Source organism: Protopterus annectens, chromosome 14.part0 (assembly GCF_019279795.1).
Source record: "Protopterus annectens isolate FY-2018-M chromosome 14.part0, PAN1.0, whole genome shotgun sequence".
NCBI classification, from domain to species: Eukaryota; Metazoa; Chordata; order Ceratodontiformes; family Protopteridae; genus Protopterus; species Protopterus annectens.
The window spans coordinates 928,109,927-928,131,063 of record NC_056748.1 but is presented as its reverse complement, the minus strand read 5'-3'; positions in this window follow the sequence as shown (position 1 = coordinate 928,131,063).

The following is a 21,137-nucleotide window of genomic DNA, read 5'->3' as shown; positions in this document are numbered from 1 at the left end:
TAAATTTAGGAGGCTGTGTAATATCACTAAGCTGGCTTTTCTATTTTTCATTACATAAATCTGATAAGCTTAAAAGCAACTGTTGGTATTCATTATAACAAAGAATGTAAACAAAAGCGGATTTACAAAATAAATATTCAGCAAGGCTAAGACAGAGATTTAAAAAATAATTTTTACAGATAGCAAATACATTTATAATATCTTACTGTACAACAATCAATGTCATTTGTTTGATAATAAGAGCTTCTACAGCACTTTTTTTTTTGGCTTTTTTGTATAAATACTGTGATTTTCTAAACCTAATATTACAAAAGAATTGTTGTCAGAGTGTCTGAGAATACCTGGACAGTTAGTAATCCAGATATGACCGCTTGCTGTTATAAAAGAAGGTAAATAGTGAATTTTTGGTTAAAATTGCTTCCCTTACAAGCAGTGCTTGCTATACCAGGAAGAAGCAACTGTGCCTGCATACCATAAAAGTGCCTGTTTTCTGTAACACACTTAACATTAAGGTAGAGAAGAGACACAGCTGTAAAGCTGCTGAAGATGAGCTAATAGCACTCTGTGTACCTGTGTTGGCAGATGTTGTTGTCTGTAATAGAGAAAAGGGCAGGTTACTCCACCATGGCCCAGCTCTTTTGATGGACAGAAGTCTTCCCTCAAAATTATAGTCTTCTGAAAGTGATTGTATATCCTTATCTGTGGACTATCGGACATGGGCATTGAAAAATCTCTCCTGGGAAGATGGGAGATGGTTCTCACACTGGCTCACCCATCTTGGAAGATAACTGCAGCTAGGTCTGCTTCATGATGGGCAGTATCTGCTAACACCCACTGTAAAAGGCCAAGCAGCACTAACACTGCAACCAAGGAATGGATACATGAGCAGAAGTGCACTTGGGACAAAGTGCCGAGCATTGTGGGAATCCTGCTCATCCAGGCTGTCATGATGGCATCAGGGCTAAAGTAAGCAGAATCACCTCATGGCTGCCTGAATGACAGCTCCCCCAGTTTCTGAGTAATTTGAGAAAGCTGATAGCAGGCAGTAGAAAGAAAAATACCAAAAAGAGACAAAAAATATAGTCTCCAAGAGAAGGAAAAGTATTTCACTGACAATGGGTGTACAAAAGCAGAAACCTTCAAAAAGCAAGGTTCTCTGAAAAGCAGGTCCTTGAGAACACAACTACATGAGAGTATGCCATGGGCTGAATATGAAAATACATGTCACAGAAGACAGGTGGCGTGAGAAATGTTTTATTAGTAGATATCTCAATTGTCCTGATTTGTAAGCAAGTAATATTTGAAATAATATGTCATTTTTCAGACCATTCATATGGCACAGTGGAGCGGATACTGTTGTTGTGTCAAAGCAAGAGATTCTCAGGTTCAGTTCTTGGCTGGGGTGCTTTCTGTGTGAAGTCTGCATATCTTCCTTCTGTTCTTGTGGTTTTCTACAGATGTTCCAGTTTATTCCTACATTCCAAAGACTTGCAGAGGATGAACTGGACATTCTAAATTGGCCATAGGTGTGAGTGTGTGCGTGAGGCATGGAAGAGGCACCACAGCAGGGCAAGCCACCTGGATTAGTATTATTTTTCTTTTACAGTGCTATTAAGAGCAGTGGACAGAATATTTGCTAATTTCAGCTAGAGCAGATTTATACCTAGAACAACTGTTGGAGAAATTGGGAATCGCCTGTCTCCCTTCAGTACTAGCAGTCATTGCCTGAAACAGAAATTTGAATACATTCATATATTTTGAACCACAATAGCGCACCTTATAATAAAGTTAAGCTTTATGATAACTAGATCAAATATTTTGCAAGCATCATATTTTTATTTGTTGCAGACTGATATCCTGCATTTCTTTGCATTTTTTGCAATGATTTATATTTGTATGTTGCATCACGAGCAACACATCGTTTATTTTTATTTCTTTTTCTTTTTATCATCTCTGGTACTAGAGCAAAAAGGTTTATGAAACACAGTTTACCTTAAGTTTTGTTGTACATAACCATGCCTGCTTTTGCGTTTCTTGATACATTTCAACATGCCTGTTTTCTTTGTTGACAGTCTCTTATGTTATACTATTCATTACCAATATTTGCTGAAATATCCCATGCCCTGCACTGTATTTTCTGGTATTCTTCAATGTAGAGATCACATTAATTAGGTTCCATTTGTGTAACCATTAGTACCCGACTGCTGCTTTGGGTACATATGAGTCATAATGCTACCTTTTGTTGCATCTGCATGCCAAAGCTCTTAGAACTACATTATACACTGGGGTTTATTTTGGTTTACTGACCTGTGCATTTATTTGGGAAGGTATGTTTCAATCCCCAGTGTCTGCCAATCATCAGCCTCTCACAGTAAATTGTCCCCTATAAGTTCATAGTTTCATAGGTAGGTACTAGGCTATTGGACCAAAAATAAATAATTCCGCTGACCAGTACAATAAAGGTTGTCCTCCACAAATCTTCCAATAATATTCCAAAAATAAAACCCACGAGCCACAGCCGAAGAAATTTAATAAATAAAATAACACACCAAACATAAAACAAACAGATTTGGCGTGCTTTCGTCTCGTATCCCGAGACTTCCTCAGAATCGTGGGTTTTATTTTTGGAATATTATTGGAAGATTTGTGGAGGACAACCTTTATTGTACTGGTCAGCGGAATTATTTATTTTTGGTCCTGAGTGAGTTGTGAGGTGGTTTTTAGAGTTTACTAGGCTATTGGCCCTAGAGCCTATATAAGCCAGCCAAAAAGGTACCCTGGCTTTCGCCACCCAAGAAAATTATTTTTCTGTGCCCTGTTGAGCAGAGCCACAGAAGTGATCCATGGGAAGAATTTCCTATTTCCCATCCAATCATCAAGATTTTTCTTGAAGAGTGCTAATGATGCTAATGTTTGATATAGATAGGTAGTTTGTTCCAGAGTATGGGATGTCTCTGGGACAGAAATCTATCCCTCCAGCATCTTCTGTTTATTGTGGTGACAAGGTTTAGGTCCCTAGAGCATGTAGAGCAGAGGGATTGGGATTTCTTTAAGTGGAGCATGTCCAACTGCTCTGGGTTTGACATAGCTTTGTATGTTAGCAGGGATCTCCTCTGACTAGGCGATATGCAACAGAGTAAAGCTGGAGTTTTTTGAGACGGTCTGCATAGGGCATCTGTTTGAGGCCAATAATCCTCTTTGTGAGGTATTTCTGCGGCCTTTCCAGTTGTTGTAGCTGTCTTGTGAGGTACATACCAAAAGTGGTGTTGTACTCTATAATGGGACTAATGAGTGATGAATAGATGGGAACAATGACCTCTTTTTTCCTGGATGAGAAACCTTTTGTGATGAGGTGTGCCATGTAGAAGGATTTCCTGACTACTGTCGAGAGATTATTGTCCAGCTGTGTCCCAAGGTCCCTTATCACACTTTCAATGTTACGTAGATTACCACCTATGTGGTAGATCATGGGTACAGAGTTTTTTCCAAAGGGGATGACAGTGCACTTTCTGGCATTGAGCTTGAGGCCATGACTTTGACACCAGGCATCTGTCTCAGTGAGGCCCTTTTGTAGGATGTCCACATCCTTAGGAGTTTCAGTGATGGCTCCAAGTTTGCAGTCATCTGCAAACTTCGTTAGCCAAATACCTTCTGTGTTAGCCTGTACGTCAGAGAAGTAGATACCAAACAGGAGAGGACCCAGGACTGAACCCTGTGGTACTCCACTTGTCACTGGTCTGAAGTCGGATTTGGAGTCCGCTGCTTTCACAGTGTGGGTTCTGTCAGTGAGCCATTTGGCAACTCATCTTGTGACATAGGGATTTATACCTAGTTTAGTCAGTTTATCTATAATTCCAGAATTGGGGATGGTGTCAAAAGCCTTGTCAAGATCTAGACAGGCTGTGTGAACCACCTCACCCTCATCTACGGCTTTGGTGACTGCTTCAAAGAAGTCTATCAGGTTTTGGAGACATGATCTGCCTTTTACAAACCCGAACTGGGTGGGGTCCAGAGTTTGGAGATTACCAATGTCTTTGTTTATAAGTTCCATGATGATGCGTTCCATGGCCTTAAAGACCAGGCTCATCAGGCTAATGGGGCGGTAGTTCCTGGGGTCCGTAGTGGCTCCCCCTTTGTGGAGTGGGATAACCATGACTGTGTGCCATTCAGTGAGCACAAAGCCTGAAGTGAGGCTATGATTGAACATGGTACTTAGGTGGGGTGCCAGTTTGTTCTGTAGTTCATGTAGAATGCAGCCGGGGATGTTGTCAGGTCCCATGGATGCTGTGTTCTTGGCTTTGGAGAGTGTGGTTTTTACCTGTGCAGCCGTGATTACAGGGTCTTTGCATTCTTCCAGTATAGAGATGGCCCTTTAGAGGATGAGAAGGGGTAAAGTTAGCACTGAATCTATCTGCAAGGATGTTGGCAATATCAGTTGGTTCTGTATATTTAGTGCCATTGTGCTGTAACTCAGAGGAGATCTGAGTGTTGGCATTGAGATTCTTGACATAGCTACAGAATGTTTTGTGGTTGTCTTTAGAATCAGTGGCGATTTTGTTTTCTTAACTATCTTTGGAGTATTTTATGAGGGATCTCAGCTTCTTATTGAGGCTGACCAGGGAGTTCCTCCAATCATGGGATTTTACTCTTTTTTGCAACAGTTTCTTTCTTCTGTTGTAGAGTTTGTTTATGGCAGGGGACCACCAGATTGGCTTCTTTTTTTGGAAGATAGCATCTTGGTTCTGTTAGGGATAGCACAATCCATGCACTCATGTAAGTGCTTATAAAGTGCGTTTGTGTAGGATTCAGCAGTCATACCTCTATTATCTGTCTGCATGTGTGTCATGAAGTTTGCCACTTCTGTCTTACGAAGTGTGAAGATGGTTTTGGAGAAATTTTTTACAATGGTTTCCCTAATGGGGGTGGGGGGTGGGGGCAGGATGTGGATGTCTAGGGTGATTAGCTTGTGGTCAGATCTGACCAACGAGGAATTGACCTCTGGTGTGGAACACTGGTCGCCTATGTTGGTAATGACCAGGTCTAGGATATTGCTGCCCCTTGTAGGGGTGTGGATAAGTTGATCCAAGGCATTGGAATTCATGAATTCCAGGAAACGTTGAGCAAAAGTGTTGGTACATGAGCAGTTTTCCCAGTAATGGTGGGGTAGTTAAAATCGCCCATTATTAGGGTGTTGGGTTGTACCCTAATATTTTCCAGTGTATCAAGAAATGAGGAGTGGGAAATCCTGGGGCATGGTGGAGGATCTGTAGCAAGCCACAATTTGGATTGCGGTCTTGCCCAGAGTTAGTTGCACTTGGATAATCTCGGATGCATTATGCTGAGCAACTAGCATGGAGGCGTGTCCATATCCTTAATGAATATGGACATGCCTCCGCGTTTAGTGTTTCGGTCCAGGTTAGGTGGCTGAAAGGTGTGGTATGAATTATAGCCTGGTAATGCAGGGGTGCTCTACGTTTCTCACTTGGGATAAAATTCTCCTTTAAGATGAAAGATGATGATGGAAGACTGTCATCTAGGCAGCCATCAGGATTTTATTGATCTTGGCCTAAGTTACCAGCCCCAGAAGAGTTGCTTGGATGGTTTCTTGCTTCATGGTGACATACATTCTCTGGAAATCCCCCAGACAGTATTGTCTATCACAGATTTGCAAAGACAAGCATGCTGCTCCAGATTCTACCCGGCACCATCTAGTCCTGTTTTATTGTTGGAGTCAAAACTGCAACCGACCAGACAATGTTCTTCTCCCCAACATAGCTGAGCCATCACTGGCCTCTCATCCTGTCTTCAGCGCCTCTAAATATCAAGCTGCTAATCAAGTTAGGATCACTTGGGTTATAGCCAGGGTTGTAGGCAGGACCTCATCTTAATATACCACAGAGTTGCCAACTCACAAGTTGTAACAATCAGCATACCATAGATCAGTTTACTGACAGTCGGTATGTCATCACAGCATCTCTTAGTCATGACGGTTTGAATAGAAATATTTCATTTTTCCACAGAGAGCTGTGGCCATTTGCACCTTTTGATGTTAGAGGCATTGCTCCATAATACTGAGATGCATATATATTACTTCTGAGGTTGTATTTTCTCAGAAAAAATATGTGCGGACTCCCTCTTTTCTGAGTTGGTGCAAATTTATCTACATGTAATTTTATAGCATTCATTTAAGGTGGTGGGATGCTGTAGCTCAAATAGTTGGTAGTGGGCCTGTCTGCATTGATAAACCAAAGTTGGCTCGTGTCTTGATATTTCCACATGAATGGCAACCATGATATTATATGGACAATACTGACTTATATAAGACAATGAAAGAAATTATATCATAATATGACATTTCATTTTGTTTAATGTGTTCTACATCAACAAATACAGAAATGTTTGCATTTTTTAGGAAAGTCCACACTGTACAAGACAGCTGTGCAGGTGTGTGCTGTTGTTTTAAGAATGCAATCTGCTGATGACAATAAGCTTCACATTCTGCCTAGCCTACAAAATGACCGTAAGAGAGTACACACCCTAGCAAGGGATGATTATTTCTGTAGAACAGAAACTAAAGAAAGGGGTTTCAATGCTTTAACACAGGTTCAACCTTAAAATGATCAAATAACTACTAATGTCACTGGCATGCTGTTTAACATAGGTAGAAATGTGTCATGAAGTGTGATTCACTGATGGATTTAGCAAGGCTTTTTAAGCTAAACATAAGCCGAGTGTAAATAAGTTCATTCTGTGTGCCTACATAGCCTGCAGTGAAAGTTCAGGCATGTATATTTTCACGCTGGAATTGATGACTACATCTGGCATTTCAACAGGCAGATCCTTGTAACCTACGATGCAAGCATATTTGAACACATCAATAATTACTTCAAAAATTACTATAGCCACTGTATCTGTTCATACCATTTACAGATGTTTTCATTTAACTCAGTCTAATTTATTTTTCTCTACAGCACATCTGAAATTCATTTACAGAACCAGATTCCTTTCCATAACCACATATTTTGCAACTCCAAAAGCCAAATAGTTTATACAGTTTACTTCTAGTTAAAAAAAATGTATGTTAAAACAATTTTACTCTTTTCCAGTTTGCTATCACCCGACATAATGATTTTATAAATGTACTTAAACAAATTACCTTATGTTTTATTGTTATGATGGATGCAAAGAAATAAACAGCATGAAGCTTTTTGGATATGTGCTACTAGTTAAAATATGCATACTATATGAGCTCAAACTTTTCAGTCAAACACTCTATGTTATTTTTACAGTTTATTTATATATTGATCTCTGTCTAGATACACACACACACACACACACACACACACACACACACACACACACACACACACACACATATATATATATATATATATATATATATATATATAAACATAGTAACAGAAAAATGAATGTCATGGCATTAACATATAAAATACATAAATAATGAAAACTATGCATATACATAGATGTCAACATATATGGTAACATGAATACAAGAAACTTCACATCTATTTATAGGTTTACATATATGCTGCAATCATTTCAAAAGCAAAATATATGTACATATTTTTATAAGAAGAAACAAGAAAAAGAAAAAAGAAAAAGGTGGAGAATCGGATGACAAGAAGGGGTAGAAGTGTAAAACTGAGTATAGATTAAACATCTTTACATAGGTAGGATATCATCTGCAGATTAGTTAGCCCCCAGTTGAGTATGCAAGGGATTTGATCCTATGGAGCTGAGTTAGAACAGTTATGTATTATTTAGCAGGCACTAGGTACAGTTATTACTACAGAAATTCTACATTAGTGTCCTGCATATGCCATGGTATTCCCTTGCCAGAGAGAGAGAGAGAGAGAGAGAGACAGTACTACTCTGAAGTAGAAAACTATCTTATCAGAACATGTGTTAAAATTAAGCTGCCTCTGCCATACTATATACCCTCAATATTTCTGGTTAAAGTTTCACATCTCATTGGTATTAACTGATCATCATCAGTAGCTTCTGTCAGAATACAGGACTAGAGAAACCACAGTGTAAGAAACAGTATGAAGACATCTACTTCTCTTACAGAAGACGAGTTTGTTTGTCACCAAGATATAATGAAGCACTGGCCGGAGCTCTTACACAGTGTAAAGTTAAACAAATAGAAATGAGGGACAGTTGACATCAGTGAGCACATCAGCACTGGCATCAAGCCCCTTCTCCCATTTTTACATGGGTCAGGGTGTCACATCAACAGTATATATCATCTTGAGCAAACGCTACCATCATTGGGTGGCTAATGAACATGTGTCCTTCCCTGAAAAAGCAGTTAAAAGACAGTCTGTGATTCACAGACAGCTAGTACATTGTGCAATGCAGCTTAGCATAAATAGAGTACCAATACGCAGGGTATGCATGATTCTAAAACAATAACATACTGTGTAGCGCATGATAATGAGTGACTAATGACAGCAAAATTAAATGCAAAATGCAAACATTATACAAATGAGCTTGGTGAATATGCAAATGACAACATTCAAAATTTCAGACTGATTTGGAAACTTATATAACACAATGTAGCAGCACTTATCCATTTTGAGCACCAGGATTCATGCCATACATGAGCAAGGAGAGTTTCCAAAGCTATTATTAGACTTTCTGACTCTTAGTAGAAACTTGTCAGAGGACCTCAGAGTTCTGGAGTTAGATTATAGTAGAATTACGTTTTTGAGTGTGTGACAGTTGTCAGGATGATAGAGTAGGGAGTGGGCAATGGTTAATTGGTTCAGAGATAGTAAACTTGGCAATTCTAGCTAATTTAGTATGCACAGGACAAACAGTGGTGAGTTCTGAAAGGATGTTTTTGTGGCAAATTTTGCTATTTTGTTATAGCATGTCTTCAGTTTGTTTCTGTTTTTCTGAGATTTGTGAAAATGGGAGAGGCATATAGGAGGGTGGAGAGTAAATGTGTTCTGGCTATGGCATGGTGGATGGGGTTAGTAAGGTATGGCTTGGATCAGTACAGAGTGCCAGGTTTCTCATGGACCTTTTTAATGGTAAGAGCTAGATGTCTGTCAAATTTTAGACATTGATCAACTGTTACTCCTAGGAATTTGGTGTGTTAAACAGGTTCAATTTTGGTTTTATTGGAGGAGAGGATGGTGAAAGATGAGAGGTGGCTGTTTGTTTTATAATCTGAGAATAGCATTATTTTCTTTTTTTTTTGGATTAAGTATAGGTTGTTATTCTGTAAGATAGTTTTCAATGTCAGTGAAGGATTTTTGGGTCTTTTCTAGGAGTGCTGCTAGGGATGGAGCTGAGCATACCAGGGTGGAGTTGTCAGTGTATTGTACTATGGTGGCTTGATGTGTGGCAGAGCAGAGCTTGTTGGTGAAAATGGTGAAAAACTGTGGGCTAAGAATAGACCCTTGTGGCACCCCCACTGTGATGGACAGGAGGGTAGAGAAGTAATTTTGACACTTGACTGCTTGTTTTCAATCTGTTAAATAACCTTGAAACTAGCTAAAGCAGGTTGAAAGAGATTTAAGGAGACTAGTTCTCTGAGTAGTTTTTGATGTGATACCATGTTGAAAGTCTTGGACATGTCGAGACAAAATGAAGATATGAGTTGGCCATTGTTTCTGAGCTCATTGATGGTATTGGTAAAACGTATTAATGGGGTTGTGGTGCTGTGTTTGGGTCTAAAATTATGTTGGGTATTAGAGACCAGGTTATTACTTACTAGATAGTCAAACAGTTGGGCATGAATGCAAATTTCAAGGATTGTGGCTAGCAATGGAAGTATGGCAATTGGTCTGTAATTAGAGACTTCATTTGAGGAGCCATCTTTGTGTAGAGGGATGATGTAAGAAATTTTACAGAGCTTGGGGGTGTATTGTTCAGAGATGGCTCTGTTAATTAGTAGAGAGATGGGATAAGTGATTGCACCTGCTGCCATTCTGAGGAATTCATTACGGAGGTCAGCAGCAAGGGTAGTGGGCTTTAGTTTGAGTAGAAGTTTTTTTGATAGCACTGGTTTGTATTGGCCTGATAGAAAAAGAATTTGTGTTGGGTTCGGATTCAGGTGGGATTTTTAGTGGGGTGTGGCTGTCATTTTTTACTAGGGATAGTACTGAATTGATAAATTGTGAAGATGTACCATCTGTTGTATGTGTAGAGGTGGGAAATGGAGCTGCAGATTCACTGGGATTGAGGAATTTTTTTACGGCTCCCCAAAGCTTTTTGTGATTGTTTTGGTGAGTTTGTTGAATTGTTGTGTAACAGGCTTTTTTGTCATTTTGGATTGTTTTTTTTGGCTCAGTTTCATAGTTGTTAGCAGGAGATTAAAGAGGATTGTTTTTTAGTGGCTTGCTATTGAGACCACGCTCTGTCTGTCTGTTTGTGGAGTTGTCTGGTCTCCTTGGATAGCCATCATAGCTGCTTTTTTTTGACATGGATCTTCGTAAGGAATGCCTGACTATTTAGAATATCCAGGAAAGTATTGTTGAAGTATTCAACAGCTGAGTCAAGGGGAAGGTGTTTTAGAGGGGTCCAGATGCATCGATGTAAAAGTAAGTTGAAGGTTTTGAGGGAGACATTTTGTGTGTTATGGATGTGTTTAAATGTGGTGTGTTTTGAGGTTAGTCTTTTGCTTTATTAGGTAGGTAGGTAGGATGTTGGTCACTGAGACTGTTGGGGAGGCCGCCAACAATGTGACCTAGCAAGGGCCTGTCTGTTAGTATCCAGTCTAAAACTTACTGCCTGTTGTGCTTATGCTCTGGTGGGGGTGTACTAGTTGAGAGAAACCATATTGATTAATGAAGTTGGTTGGTCTGTCTGAGGACCAGGTGGAGCAGTCCAGGTTAAAGTTTCCCAGAATAATAGTTTTCTGATTAAAGGTGGGCACAGACCAGTTGAGAAGGTTTTCAATAACGGGGATAATGGGGGGTATTACCTAGAGGATATATGTAGAAATTATTATAATATGCTTTTTTGTTAAGCTGCAGGTGGGAGGTTAGTATTTCTGAATCTGTTGGGTCTGGGGGTTCATGCATTAGGTGACCTAATTTGAGTGAGTTCTTATATACTATGGCAATACCACTGTCATGCTTGTGTGTTCCGTCATGTCTGAGAATATTGTAGCCCTGGGTTATTTCAGGGTCTTTTATTTGTGGTTTGATCCAACATTCTGTTATAATAGCAATATCAGATTGGTACAAACTAAGGGCTGCATGAAATTCATGAACTTTATTTAGGATGTTTCTTAGGTTCATGTTTAAGATTATTAGGTCTGAGCTATTGTGTGTTAGGATGGCACTGTTGTGTGATTTTGTGTTGTGCAGTTGTAGAGTTGCTGCTTGCTGGGATAGAGGGCCAGGATTTGGTTGTATGTCCCCACATAGTTTAAGGGGGTCGGCTTTGGAAAGGAATAAGTGTGTTATTTTGGGTAGGAATCTAGCAAATTTACACGAGGTGGGTTTTACTTGTAGCTTAGTGTACTTGAGTGAGAAGAGTTCTAAGTTGGAGCTACTATAGAGTTGGGGAGATATGATATTATAATGGATGTTAGAGATGGGTGGGGCATGTTTGGGTCAGTTGCTGAATAGATGCTAGTGCTGTGATAATTATTGTAGGAAGTGGTGAGGTAGGCTGTGGTGACTAAGTGTAGTACTAATATGTGCTGAAGTAACATTTTACTCTAGAGGAAGTGTAGAGAGGTGTCTGTGAGAGGGATACGTAGCTAGTTTAAAACTGTGACACTCCCCTACTGAGCATGTACCAAGAGTATCACTATGATAATGTGAGATAGTGTGTGGTGTGGAGTGTAGTGATTGTCTAGAATGGTGGTTAGTGACAGGCTGATTTGAAGGGGTTGTGTCTTAAGGGTATCTATAACTACAGAGATAGTGGGGGTGGGTGGAAATGGGGGATAGAGTAGGGGAATGCAGAGAGCCCGAGCAGAGCAGGAAGAGCCACGGCAGAAGAGGGAACCACAAAAATACCTGTTTGTTGGTAAATGTTATTATTTTCTTGTTTTAAAAGTTTCAGTTCTAGTGGTTTATAATAGTACTTGCTACCAGTATCATTTGCCGTACTTTTAGTTATTATAATAAAGTATTTGCACTAGACTCTGCACTCGCTCTGTGTCTAGTACTGTTTGTCCGGGAAAGATACAGTCTTAGTGACAGAGTGGCTTTCTTTAATAGTCCCATTCAGTATGAGAAATATATTGCAGGTTTAGGGTTTTATGTATCTGTCTCTGCTGCTACTAGTGTAGTATGAAGCCTGAGACCATCTCTATACTATTTCTAGGAATGACCACATCAGTCAAGGGGACTAGTATGGGGGGAGTTCGCTGTAAAGAAGTCAAGAATGTTTTCCTAATAAAAAAATAGTAACATTCACTAAAATAAAATCATAGTTAAATAAATATCAAAACACTCAAACAGAATTAAAGATCCTTCTGTGTGAACTGGCTTCAAGAATGTTATCTCCTCTGAAACACATCAACAGTGCATTCCAGTACTGGCTGTATTCCAAGTAATCACACTGAAAGGACAGTTTTCCCACTCATACCCCCTGTCACTACAATGTATGTCCTCTGCCATGCATTTATCACAGAAGTCAACACTGTGACACAAGATTTTCTTCTTACCATCTTCCTCATTCTCATGGGACAGGCATTGCCTGGAGTATGGTGGTGGAACTGTCTCTCCAGTGAGGAAACAGAGTGGGAAAAGGGCAATTGATGTTTCTAAAAACGCTACCAGACATGAAAATGAATAACAAAATCATCACTTCCCATTGTGTCTATCTACCCATCTCTCTGTCTTTCTGTGCACCACCCCGTCCTACAGCTCCTCTTGTGCAACAATGAAAGGGGTCATAATTAGACATCTTAAAGTGTGCTTACCTCAGATGTCATATTAATATATAGGGACAAACATTGAGCCTGTTGAGATACCTATATATGACCATGTACAAAGCCTGATACGGTATAAATAAAAAACATTCAATCAATATCACTGGCTCCATGGTGCAATAGGATGAACCATGACTGCAAGCAAGACAAACTGCATTTTTATAATACCCTGGATCTATAACAGCTTACTAAGAAGTGCAAGGAATGAAACAGCTGTGCCAGATCATTAACCTCTGGGGGTACAAATGAAAATTGCGTGATAAAGTATGACTTATACATTATTCAGTCATAAACAGATAAACAGATTGGCATTGTATTAGCTATATCATTCCATCTAAAAGAAGAAGCAACCACGAAATTAGAAAACTTATTCCATGTGATGCCAGGGATGACCACAGAAGTGCAACAGAAAATTATTATGACCAAACCTGCATAAACAAGGTTGCATTGTACTATCAGAGTCAAACACAATATGAAAACACATGCATATATTGATAGGGACAACTATAAGTACAACGGTGTAATGATAAACGTACAGATCAATGTAGTGAGAGGTAAAAAGAAAAACATGAGTAGATATAACTAGTACGGATAGGAATGTGAGTTCATAGGATGTATTTGTTCAGAATTTGGGAAATTATGTGGACAGTGACTTAACTTTTGACCAACATGTGTCTATTGTTGTAAGAAAGTCCTATATTGCACAGCTTACAAACAAAGGGATTATGTCTAGATCTACGGATGCCATTACCCCTATTAACTCTTTCCTCATTAGGCCAGTCATTGAATGTAATGCTCTCATTGGCATGTATCTATCCAGACACATGCATCAACTGGAATACCCACAGCAATACCTTACTGAAAAGCCTAAACAACATGTCCTACATGGACCAACTCACTATCTTAGAGACTGCTAGGAGGTGACCTGTATCTAGCATGCAAGGCATCCTCCAACCCATTACTAATGGAATTACTGCACATCAGAAAGTGAAATGGCAATAAAAATACACGTTCTAAGGGTCAAAACCTCTTCTGCAACATCAGCAGAATGGTTTGGAGGAAATATATCTTGCAGATAATACCGCTGCTGTGGAACAGATTCCCCATCCACATAAAACAAAGTTCATCCCTGTCCATATACAAGTGTAACTGAGATCTATGAATAGGAAACAGAAAATTTACCCCAGGACTGTCCACTGTACAACTAATGAACAGAGGCAGCTCCTAAATACATTATCCCATGCATGGGTCTCCTCTGATCATCTATGGTATGATCCCAGTTATTTTCATTGGGTAAATATATAATTATCAGCTACGGGATTGGATAAGGCCAGTTCTTAACAAAATGGATAGGTTATATCAAGCACAAAAAGAGAAATTAGCTCGGCTTAAAATGTCCCAGAACGGCATATAGCCTGGTACTTACCTATGAACCTATTACAGATTAATTTCAAAGCATACTGTCATTAAGTTTGGGTAGTGAAGGACAAGCTATATTCCTGGAAGTGAAATCCTGAATAAGTTCCTAACGTGAACTTCTCATAGCCAACATCAGACAGGTGATCAGCCAGTCACCCCAGTAACCATCCCAAAATACAGGGCTTATTAACTTTCAAGAGCAAACATAGGGCAAGTGTACACTTGAAGGAAGATGAAGCACTATCTAACATAGAAACGCTGCACACTTTCAAGAGCAAACATAGGGCACTGTACACTTGAAGGAAGATGAAGCACTATCTAACATAGAAACGCTGCACACTTTCAAGAGCAAACGTAGGGCACTGTACACTTGAAGGAAGATGAAGCACTATCTAACATAGAAACGCTGCACACTTTCAAGAGCAAACGTAGGGCACTGTACACTTGAAGGAAGATGAAGCACTATCTATCAAGGAAGAAGAAGCACTATCTATCAAGGAAGATGAAGCACTATCTATCAAGGAAGATGAAGCACTATCTATCAAGGAAGATGAAGGACTATCTATCAAGGAAGATGAAGCACTATCTATCAAGGAAGATGAAGGACTATCTAACATAGAAATGCTGCACTGCTCTGCTCTTTTCTAAGAGGTACTCCCACCCAGTACACCTGACATCTGTAATTTCAATAAAAAGTCAGTCCTTCACAAACATTTCCCATCTACTAAAAATGTTTGAAAGGGCAAAAGTGCCCTTGCTTTACCACCATCACACAAAATCTTGTGAAAGACAGGGATTGAGCCTGGTCACTTTGGAAAATAACACAAAATAATTAAGTTTACTGGTCCTTCCTAACCTTATGACATAACCAGCCCTTCCTAACCTTATGACATTACCAGCCCTCCCTAACGTTATGACATAACCGGACCTTCCTAATGTTATGACATTACTGGTCCTTCCTAACCTTATGACATTACCGGCCCTTCCTAACCTTATGACATTACTGGTCCTTCCTAACCTTATGACATAACCGGCCTTTCCTAACATTATGACATTACAGATCCTTCCTAACCTTATGACATTACCGGCCCTTCCTAACCTTTTGACATTACTGGTCCTTCCTAACCTTATGACATAACCAGCCCTTCCTAACCTTATGATATAACTGGCCCTTCCTAACCTTATGACATTATCGGCCCTTCCTAACCTTATGACATAACCAGCCCTTCCTAACCTTATGACATTACCAGCCCTCCCTAACATTATGACATAACCGGACCTTCCTAATGTTATGACATTACTGGCCCTTCCTAACATTATGACATAACCAGCCCTTCCTAACCTTATGACATAACCAGACCTTCCTAACATTATGACATTACTGGTCCTTCCTAACCTTATGACATTACCGGCCCTTCCTAACCTTATGACATTACTGGTCCTTCCTAACCTTATGACATAACTGGCCCTCCCTAACCTTATGACATTACTAGTCCTTCCTAACCTTATGACATAACCGGCCCTTCCTAACCTTATGACATAACCAGCCCTTCCTAACCTTATGACCTTACCAGCCCTCCCTAACGTTATGACATAACCGGACCTTCCTAATGTTATGACATTACTGGCCCTTCCTAACATTATGACATAACCAGCCCTTCCTAACCTTATGACATTACCGGCTCTTCCTAATGTTATGACATAACTACAAATTAGAAATTAAAAAGACGATGCTGACATATCTGTGCACTAAACTTAATTTCACACTAGTGCAACCCAAACAGTTCTGGAGGGTATCAAGGAACATATCATATTTAAATAATACTATTAATACCAGCAATAAAAGCATAGCAAACACAGACACACTTAAAGATTTCCAAATGATTAACCTCTCCATTAAACAGAGTATCCTCATCTAAATGTTTCTTTCAATTATGTCATAAAACAACTCCCCCCATACCAAAGCTCCAAACAACCTATTCCCTCTACATTCATCCTTGCAACTCCTCAACTTACCATCTTGACTGACTGGTCTTCCCACATTTTATTTTAGGGAAATTATCAGCAAAACTTGTCAAAAATATTAAAGAAATTAGATACTAATCTTATCCCAAATCCAAACAGTTTACCCACCTCTTTCCTAAAAGTGTCTGCTGAATCACTATCTAAGACTTTCGTATATAGCTTCAGCCTGTCTGTTCCAAAATCATCCAGCTACCCCTAGTTCAAACACTCCAACATATTTCCTATTTATGTGCACTAAAATCTGCACACTTGATTTATTTATTTTTTTTGAAGGGGGTATATTTTTCATAATATTCAAGACTGGCAATGAAACATTTTGATACAAGGACTTCTGAAAAATAAATAAATGACAGTAAAACCTGTTGCTGTAATACATATTTGCCAGTTTCTAGTATTTCTTGTCACATATCGTTATAAGCTGTCAGTGAAAGAATATTTGAATATGAGCAACTCTAGGAAAGTTAAAATTCTATAAAACAGCAAACAATTTACTGGGGCTAAACCACACAAAGGTGCCCAGTGCATCATGGAAAAAGTAGCAGAAACGGCCAAATGTTGGTTCCATAAAATGCAGTTGCAGGTGATTATACTTTTCATTTAATATACAATTCATTATGAGACGAGTCATAAAGCAGTGAAAAAGGCCTCATCCTGGAGATGGTGACTCACATAGTCCAGCGTAGGTGCTTACGTTAGTTCTTTACTTTCCTACTCTATATTGCAAAATTGTTAAGAAATATTATGATATTAAAATCAGCAACATTTATTGCATGACGTAAAATCAAGAACACTTCGTCCAAAGTAGTCACACATTAAAAAATGACAATGTCCGTTCAACATTAAGCAATAAAAGTAATGAAGAAAACTGCAGCTATTCTTAAACTGGGTATTACATAACATTTCCTGTATTTGACAATATACCTGAGAGAGTACTCAAGAACATAAGTAAAATTTACCAGTCCATAAATTCAATGCAACCTGTTCTAAAGGTGACCTATCTACATCCTTTATTATATTACAAAACAGAAATCAGAAAAGTTCCAATCCAGTAGTCTGTTTCCCAAATTTGGTGATCATCTGGCCAGTTTTAAAAGCCTCACCAACCGCAGTACTAATTCAGCTAAAATCAGAGCTTGTCACAGTATGCCTAGCCTGTGGAAAAAGGGCATCTATTACAGAGTTCAAATATTGTCAAAATTAATCTGAAGTGAAGAAATCCCAAAATATGTGGTGCCTCCTACCTGTCCCTATCTTTACAAGACTGAAAGTCACCCAGAGACTCTGGGTATATGTTCTGAATGCTACTAGGAGTATGAACACCTCCATCCAAATATGCAAAAGCACATGGGCTTTGTTGCATATTTTTGATTAAGTGAGGCTGTTGGGACAGAGTCTTAATCTGTGAGCTGCAATTCCTGTGGTACAGGGTTTGATTCCCTCTGTTACCTTTTGTCTGCTGTGTGATTTTTGAGCAAATCATGACTTCACACAGCTCACACCACATTGCCAGGACTTGACACCAAAATACAATATGCAGTTAGAGAGCATTTAAAACAAGCCACAAGCAAATCCTAAATAAGTGCTTGAAAACAACAGAAGCCACTGATATATTTTCTATATTATAAACCAGATAAGGAATCCTTATTGCACTGACCACATGTATGCTTTGCACTGCAGTAAGAAAGTCAGTGCTTGACATCCTGTAGCAACAATTAAACAAGCAGTAGCAAATCCTCAGCACTTACAGCTGCAGCGTATTTAGTACAAGCGATAACTGTGATGAAGCCATGAAATCCTGCAATCAGCTCAACAAAAGTTAAGATAGAATAGCAACTACTGGAACACTGGGTATTTTGTTTGAAATGTTTATTGCTCCAACATCCGAATGCTACGCATATGGAAAACCTTTGCAATAAGGTTTTTGCGGACCATCTGGTGCTAATACTGGGGCAGGGGGGGTGCAATGGTACAGCACTTTCAATTAAGTGAAACATAGTGGAGCCAGTTTACCAGCTTCATATATCCAGCATGCTCTAAATGATCAAGCTAATCAAAGATCTGAAAAAATATCGCATCTCATCACGGTCACACCTCTCAAGTGTCCCTGATTACCAGGGATGTCCCTGATTTACACTCCAAAATTTAGCTCTGCCCCTCTTAATCCCTCCTAAAACTGGTAACTCTTGGAGGAAAGGTGGTGAATTATACTCATTAAATAATGGCAGTAAGTAAGAGGTATAGATTTCTTTTATTTCACAAAACATTCTTTTAGTCTGCCAATGTGTCAAGTTAATAGTATTAATATTTTAAAAATGCCCCTGATTGTCTCTGATTTTCTCTGGGTTTGTCCCTGATTCTGTTGAAATATGTCCCTGATTATTTGAGAGCTATGATCAGAGTACAAGAAAACAAATACATTTCAAATAACATTAAAAAATGTTTGAGAACCCAAGCTGTTTCATTCCTGGCTAAGTAGATATTACTTTTCCACACTTAATTTATTAAGTTACATCTGAACAAGGCTATAACCTGATAAAGACAATGGATCATAATCTTGTCTGGATAAAAAAAAAAAAAAAAAAAAAAAAAAAAAAAAAAAACAACAAAAATAAATAAATAAATAAATGTGTGGGGTCTTGTCTCAGAGGCAACTCCACACCCCCAAGCTTATATATACCAACTCCAGCATTGCAAAAGCATGATGATGGGGGAAAAAAATCTCACAAATGAAAATGACTGGCGGGGTGGTTTGTAATCCCCTCTGGCAGTGGTTTGTAATCCCCTCTGGCAGTGGTTTGTAAATGTCCTCTGGCAGTGGTTTGTAAATGTTCTCTGGCAGTGGTTTGTAAATGTCCTCTGGCAGTGGTTCGTAAATGTCCTCTGGCAGTGGTTTCTAAATGTCCTCTGGCAGTGGTTTGTAAATGTTCTCTGGCAGTGGTTTGTAATGCCCTCTGACGGTGGTTTGTAAATGTTCTCTGGCAGTCGTTTGTAATGCCCTCTGACGGTGGTTTGTAATCCCCTCTGGCAGTGGTTTGTAATCCCCTCTGGCAGTGGTTTGTAAATGTCCTCTGGCAGTGGTTTGTAAATGTTCTCTGGCAGTGGTTTGTAAATGTCCTCTGGCAGTGGTTTCTAAATGTCCTCTGGCAGTGGTTTGTAAATGTTCTCTGGCAGTGGTTTGTAATGCCCTCTGACGGTGGTTTGTAAATGTTCTCTGGCAGTGGTTTGTAATGCCCTCTGATGGTGGTTTGTAAATGTTCTCTGGCAGTGGTTTGTAATGCCCTCTGGCAGTGGTTTGTAAATGTCCTCTGGCAGTGGTTTGTAAATGTTCTCTGGCAGTGGTTTGTAAATGTCCTCTGGCAGTGGTTTGTAAATGTCCTCTGGCAGTGGCTTGTAAATGTTCTCTGGCAGTGGTTTGTAAATGTCCTCTGGCAGTGGTTTCTAAATGTCCTCTGGCAGTGGTTTGTAAATGTTCTCTGGCAGTGGTTTGTAATGCCCTCTGACGGTGGTTTGTAAATGTTCTCTGGCAGTGGTTTGTAATGCCCTCTGACGGTGGTTTGTAAATGTTCTCTGGCAGTGGTTTGTAATGCCCTCTGGCAGTGGTTTGTAAATGTCCTCTGGCAGTGGTTTGTAAATGTCCTCTGGCAGTGGTTTGTAAATGTTCTCTGGCAGTGGTTTGTAAATGTCCTCTGGCAGTGGTTTCTAAATGTCCTCTGGCAGTGGTTTGTAAATGTTCTCTGGCAGTGGTTTGTAATGCCCTCTGACGGTGGTTTGTAAATGTTCTCTGGCAGTGGTTTGTAATGCCCTCTGACGGTGGTTTGTAAATGTTCTCTGGCAGTGGTTTGTAATGCCCTCTGGCAGTGGTTTGTAAATGTCCTCTGGCAGTGGTTTGTAAATGTTCTCTGGCAGTGGTTTGTAAATGTCCTCTGCCAGTGGTTTGTAATACCCTCTGATGGTGGTTTGTAAATGTCCTCTGGCAGTGGCTTGTAAATGTTCTCTGGCAGTGGTTTCCAATGGAAAACAGCAATTAGGACATTCAGCTTCACCAAGCTACACTTGACAGGATGATACATCATCCATTTTAAGCTCAACAGGGTATAGTACAGCTGGAACAAACTCCTATTCAACTAATTTTCCAAATACAGTACAGAACCTATAATGAATCTGTAGCAACTTTTCCTGTCCTAACATATATTTTTATCAATATATTACAGAGCATAATTATCAGTTATCCTTTTTAGATATTTTGACTATAAATAAAATACCCTTACCTGCATGGCAAAAATGGGAAAAAAAGAAAAAAAGTCATGTTTGCGTACCAGTTTTGTATCTTGCATCAATGATTCTGATTCTGATTCTTAAGTGATTTATTTCTTATGAATCTATAAACTTCAGAAACTCAGAGGAGAATTTTACATAACTGTGAAATGCACAAGCACGCAAGCATGTATGACAAACGCAGTACATCAAAAGATGTGCGCTGCCCAAATTCCTAATACAAATTCTGTAGCACACACAGCACTGAACATGTGCATTTTTTCTCTACAATAATAAATTTAGTGTTACATAACACACAGCACACAAAATCACCAGCAAAGTTCTCAATGCCTATATATGAACTTTTATGCATTTTCAGTAATAGTTATGTTGTAAGCAGTGGAGTCCCACAATGAGTTCAGGAAATTTAACAGAGAAAAGCATCTTCTGCAAACATGAACTGGTTGTACTGAGAGAGTTCAAGTCATTTATTATGCTTGAACTGGGGTTT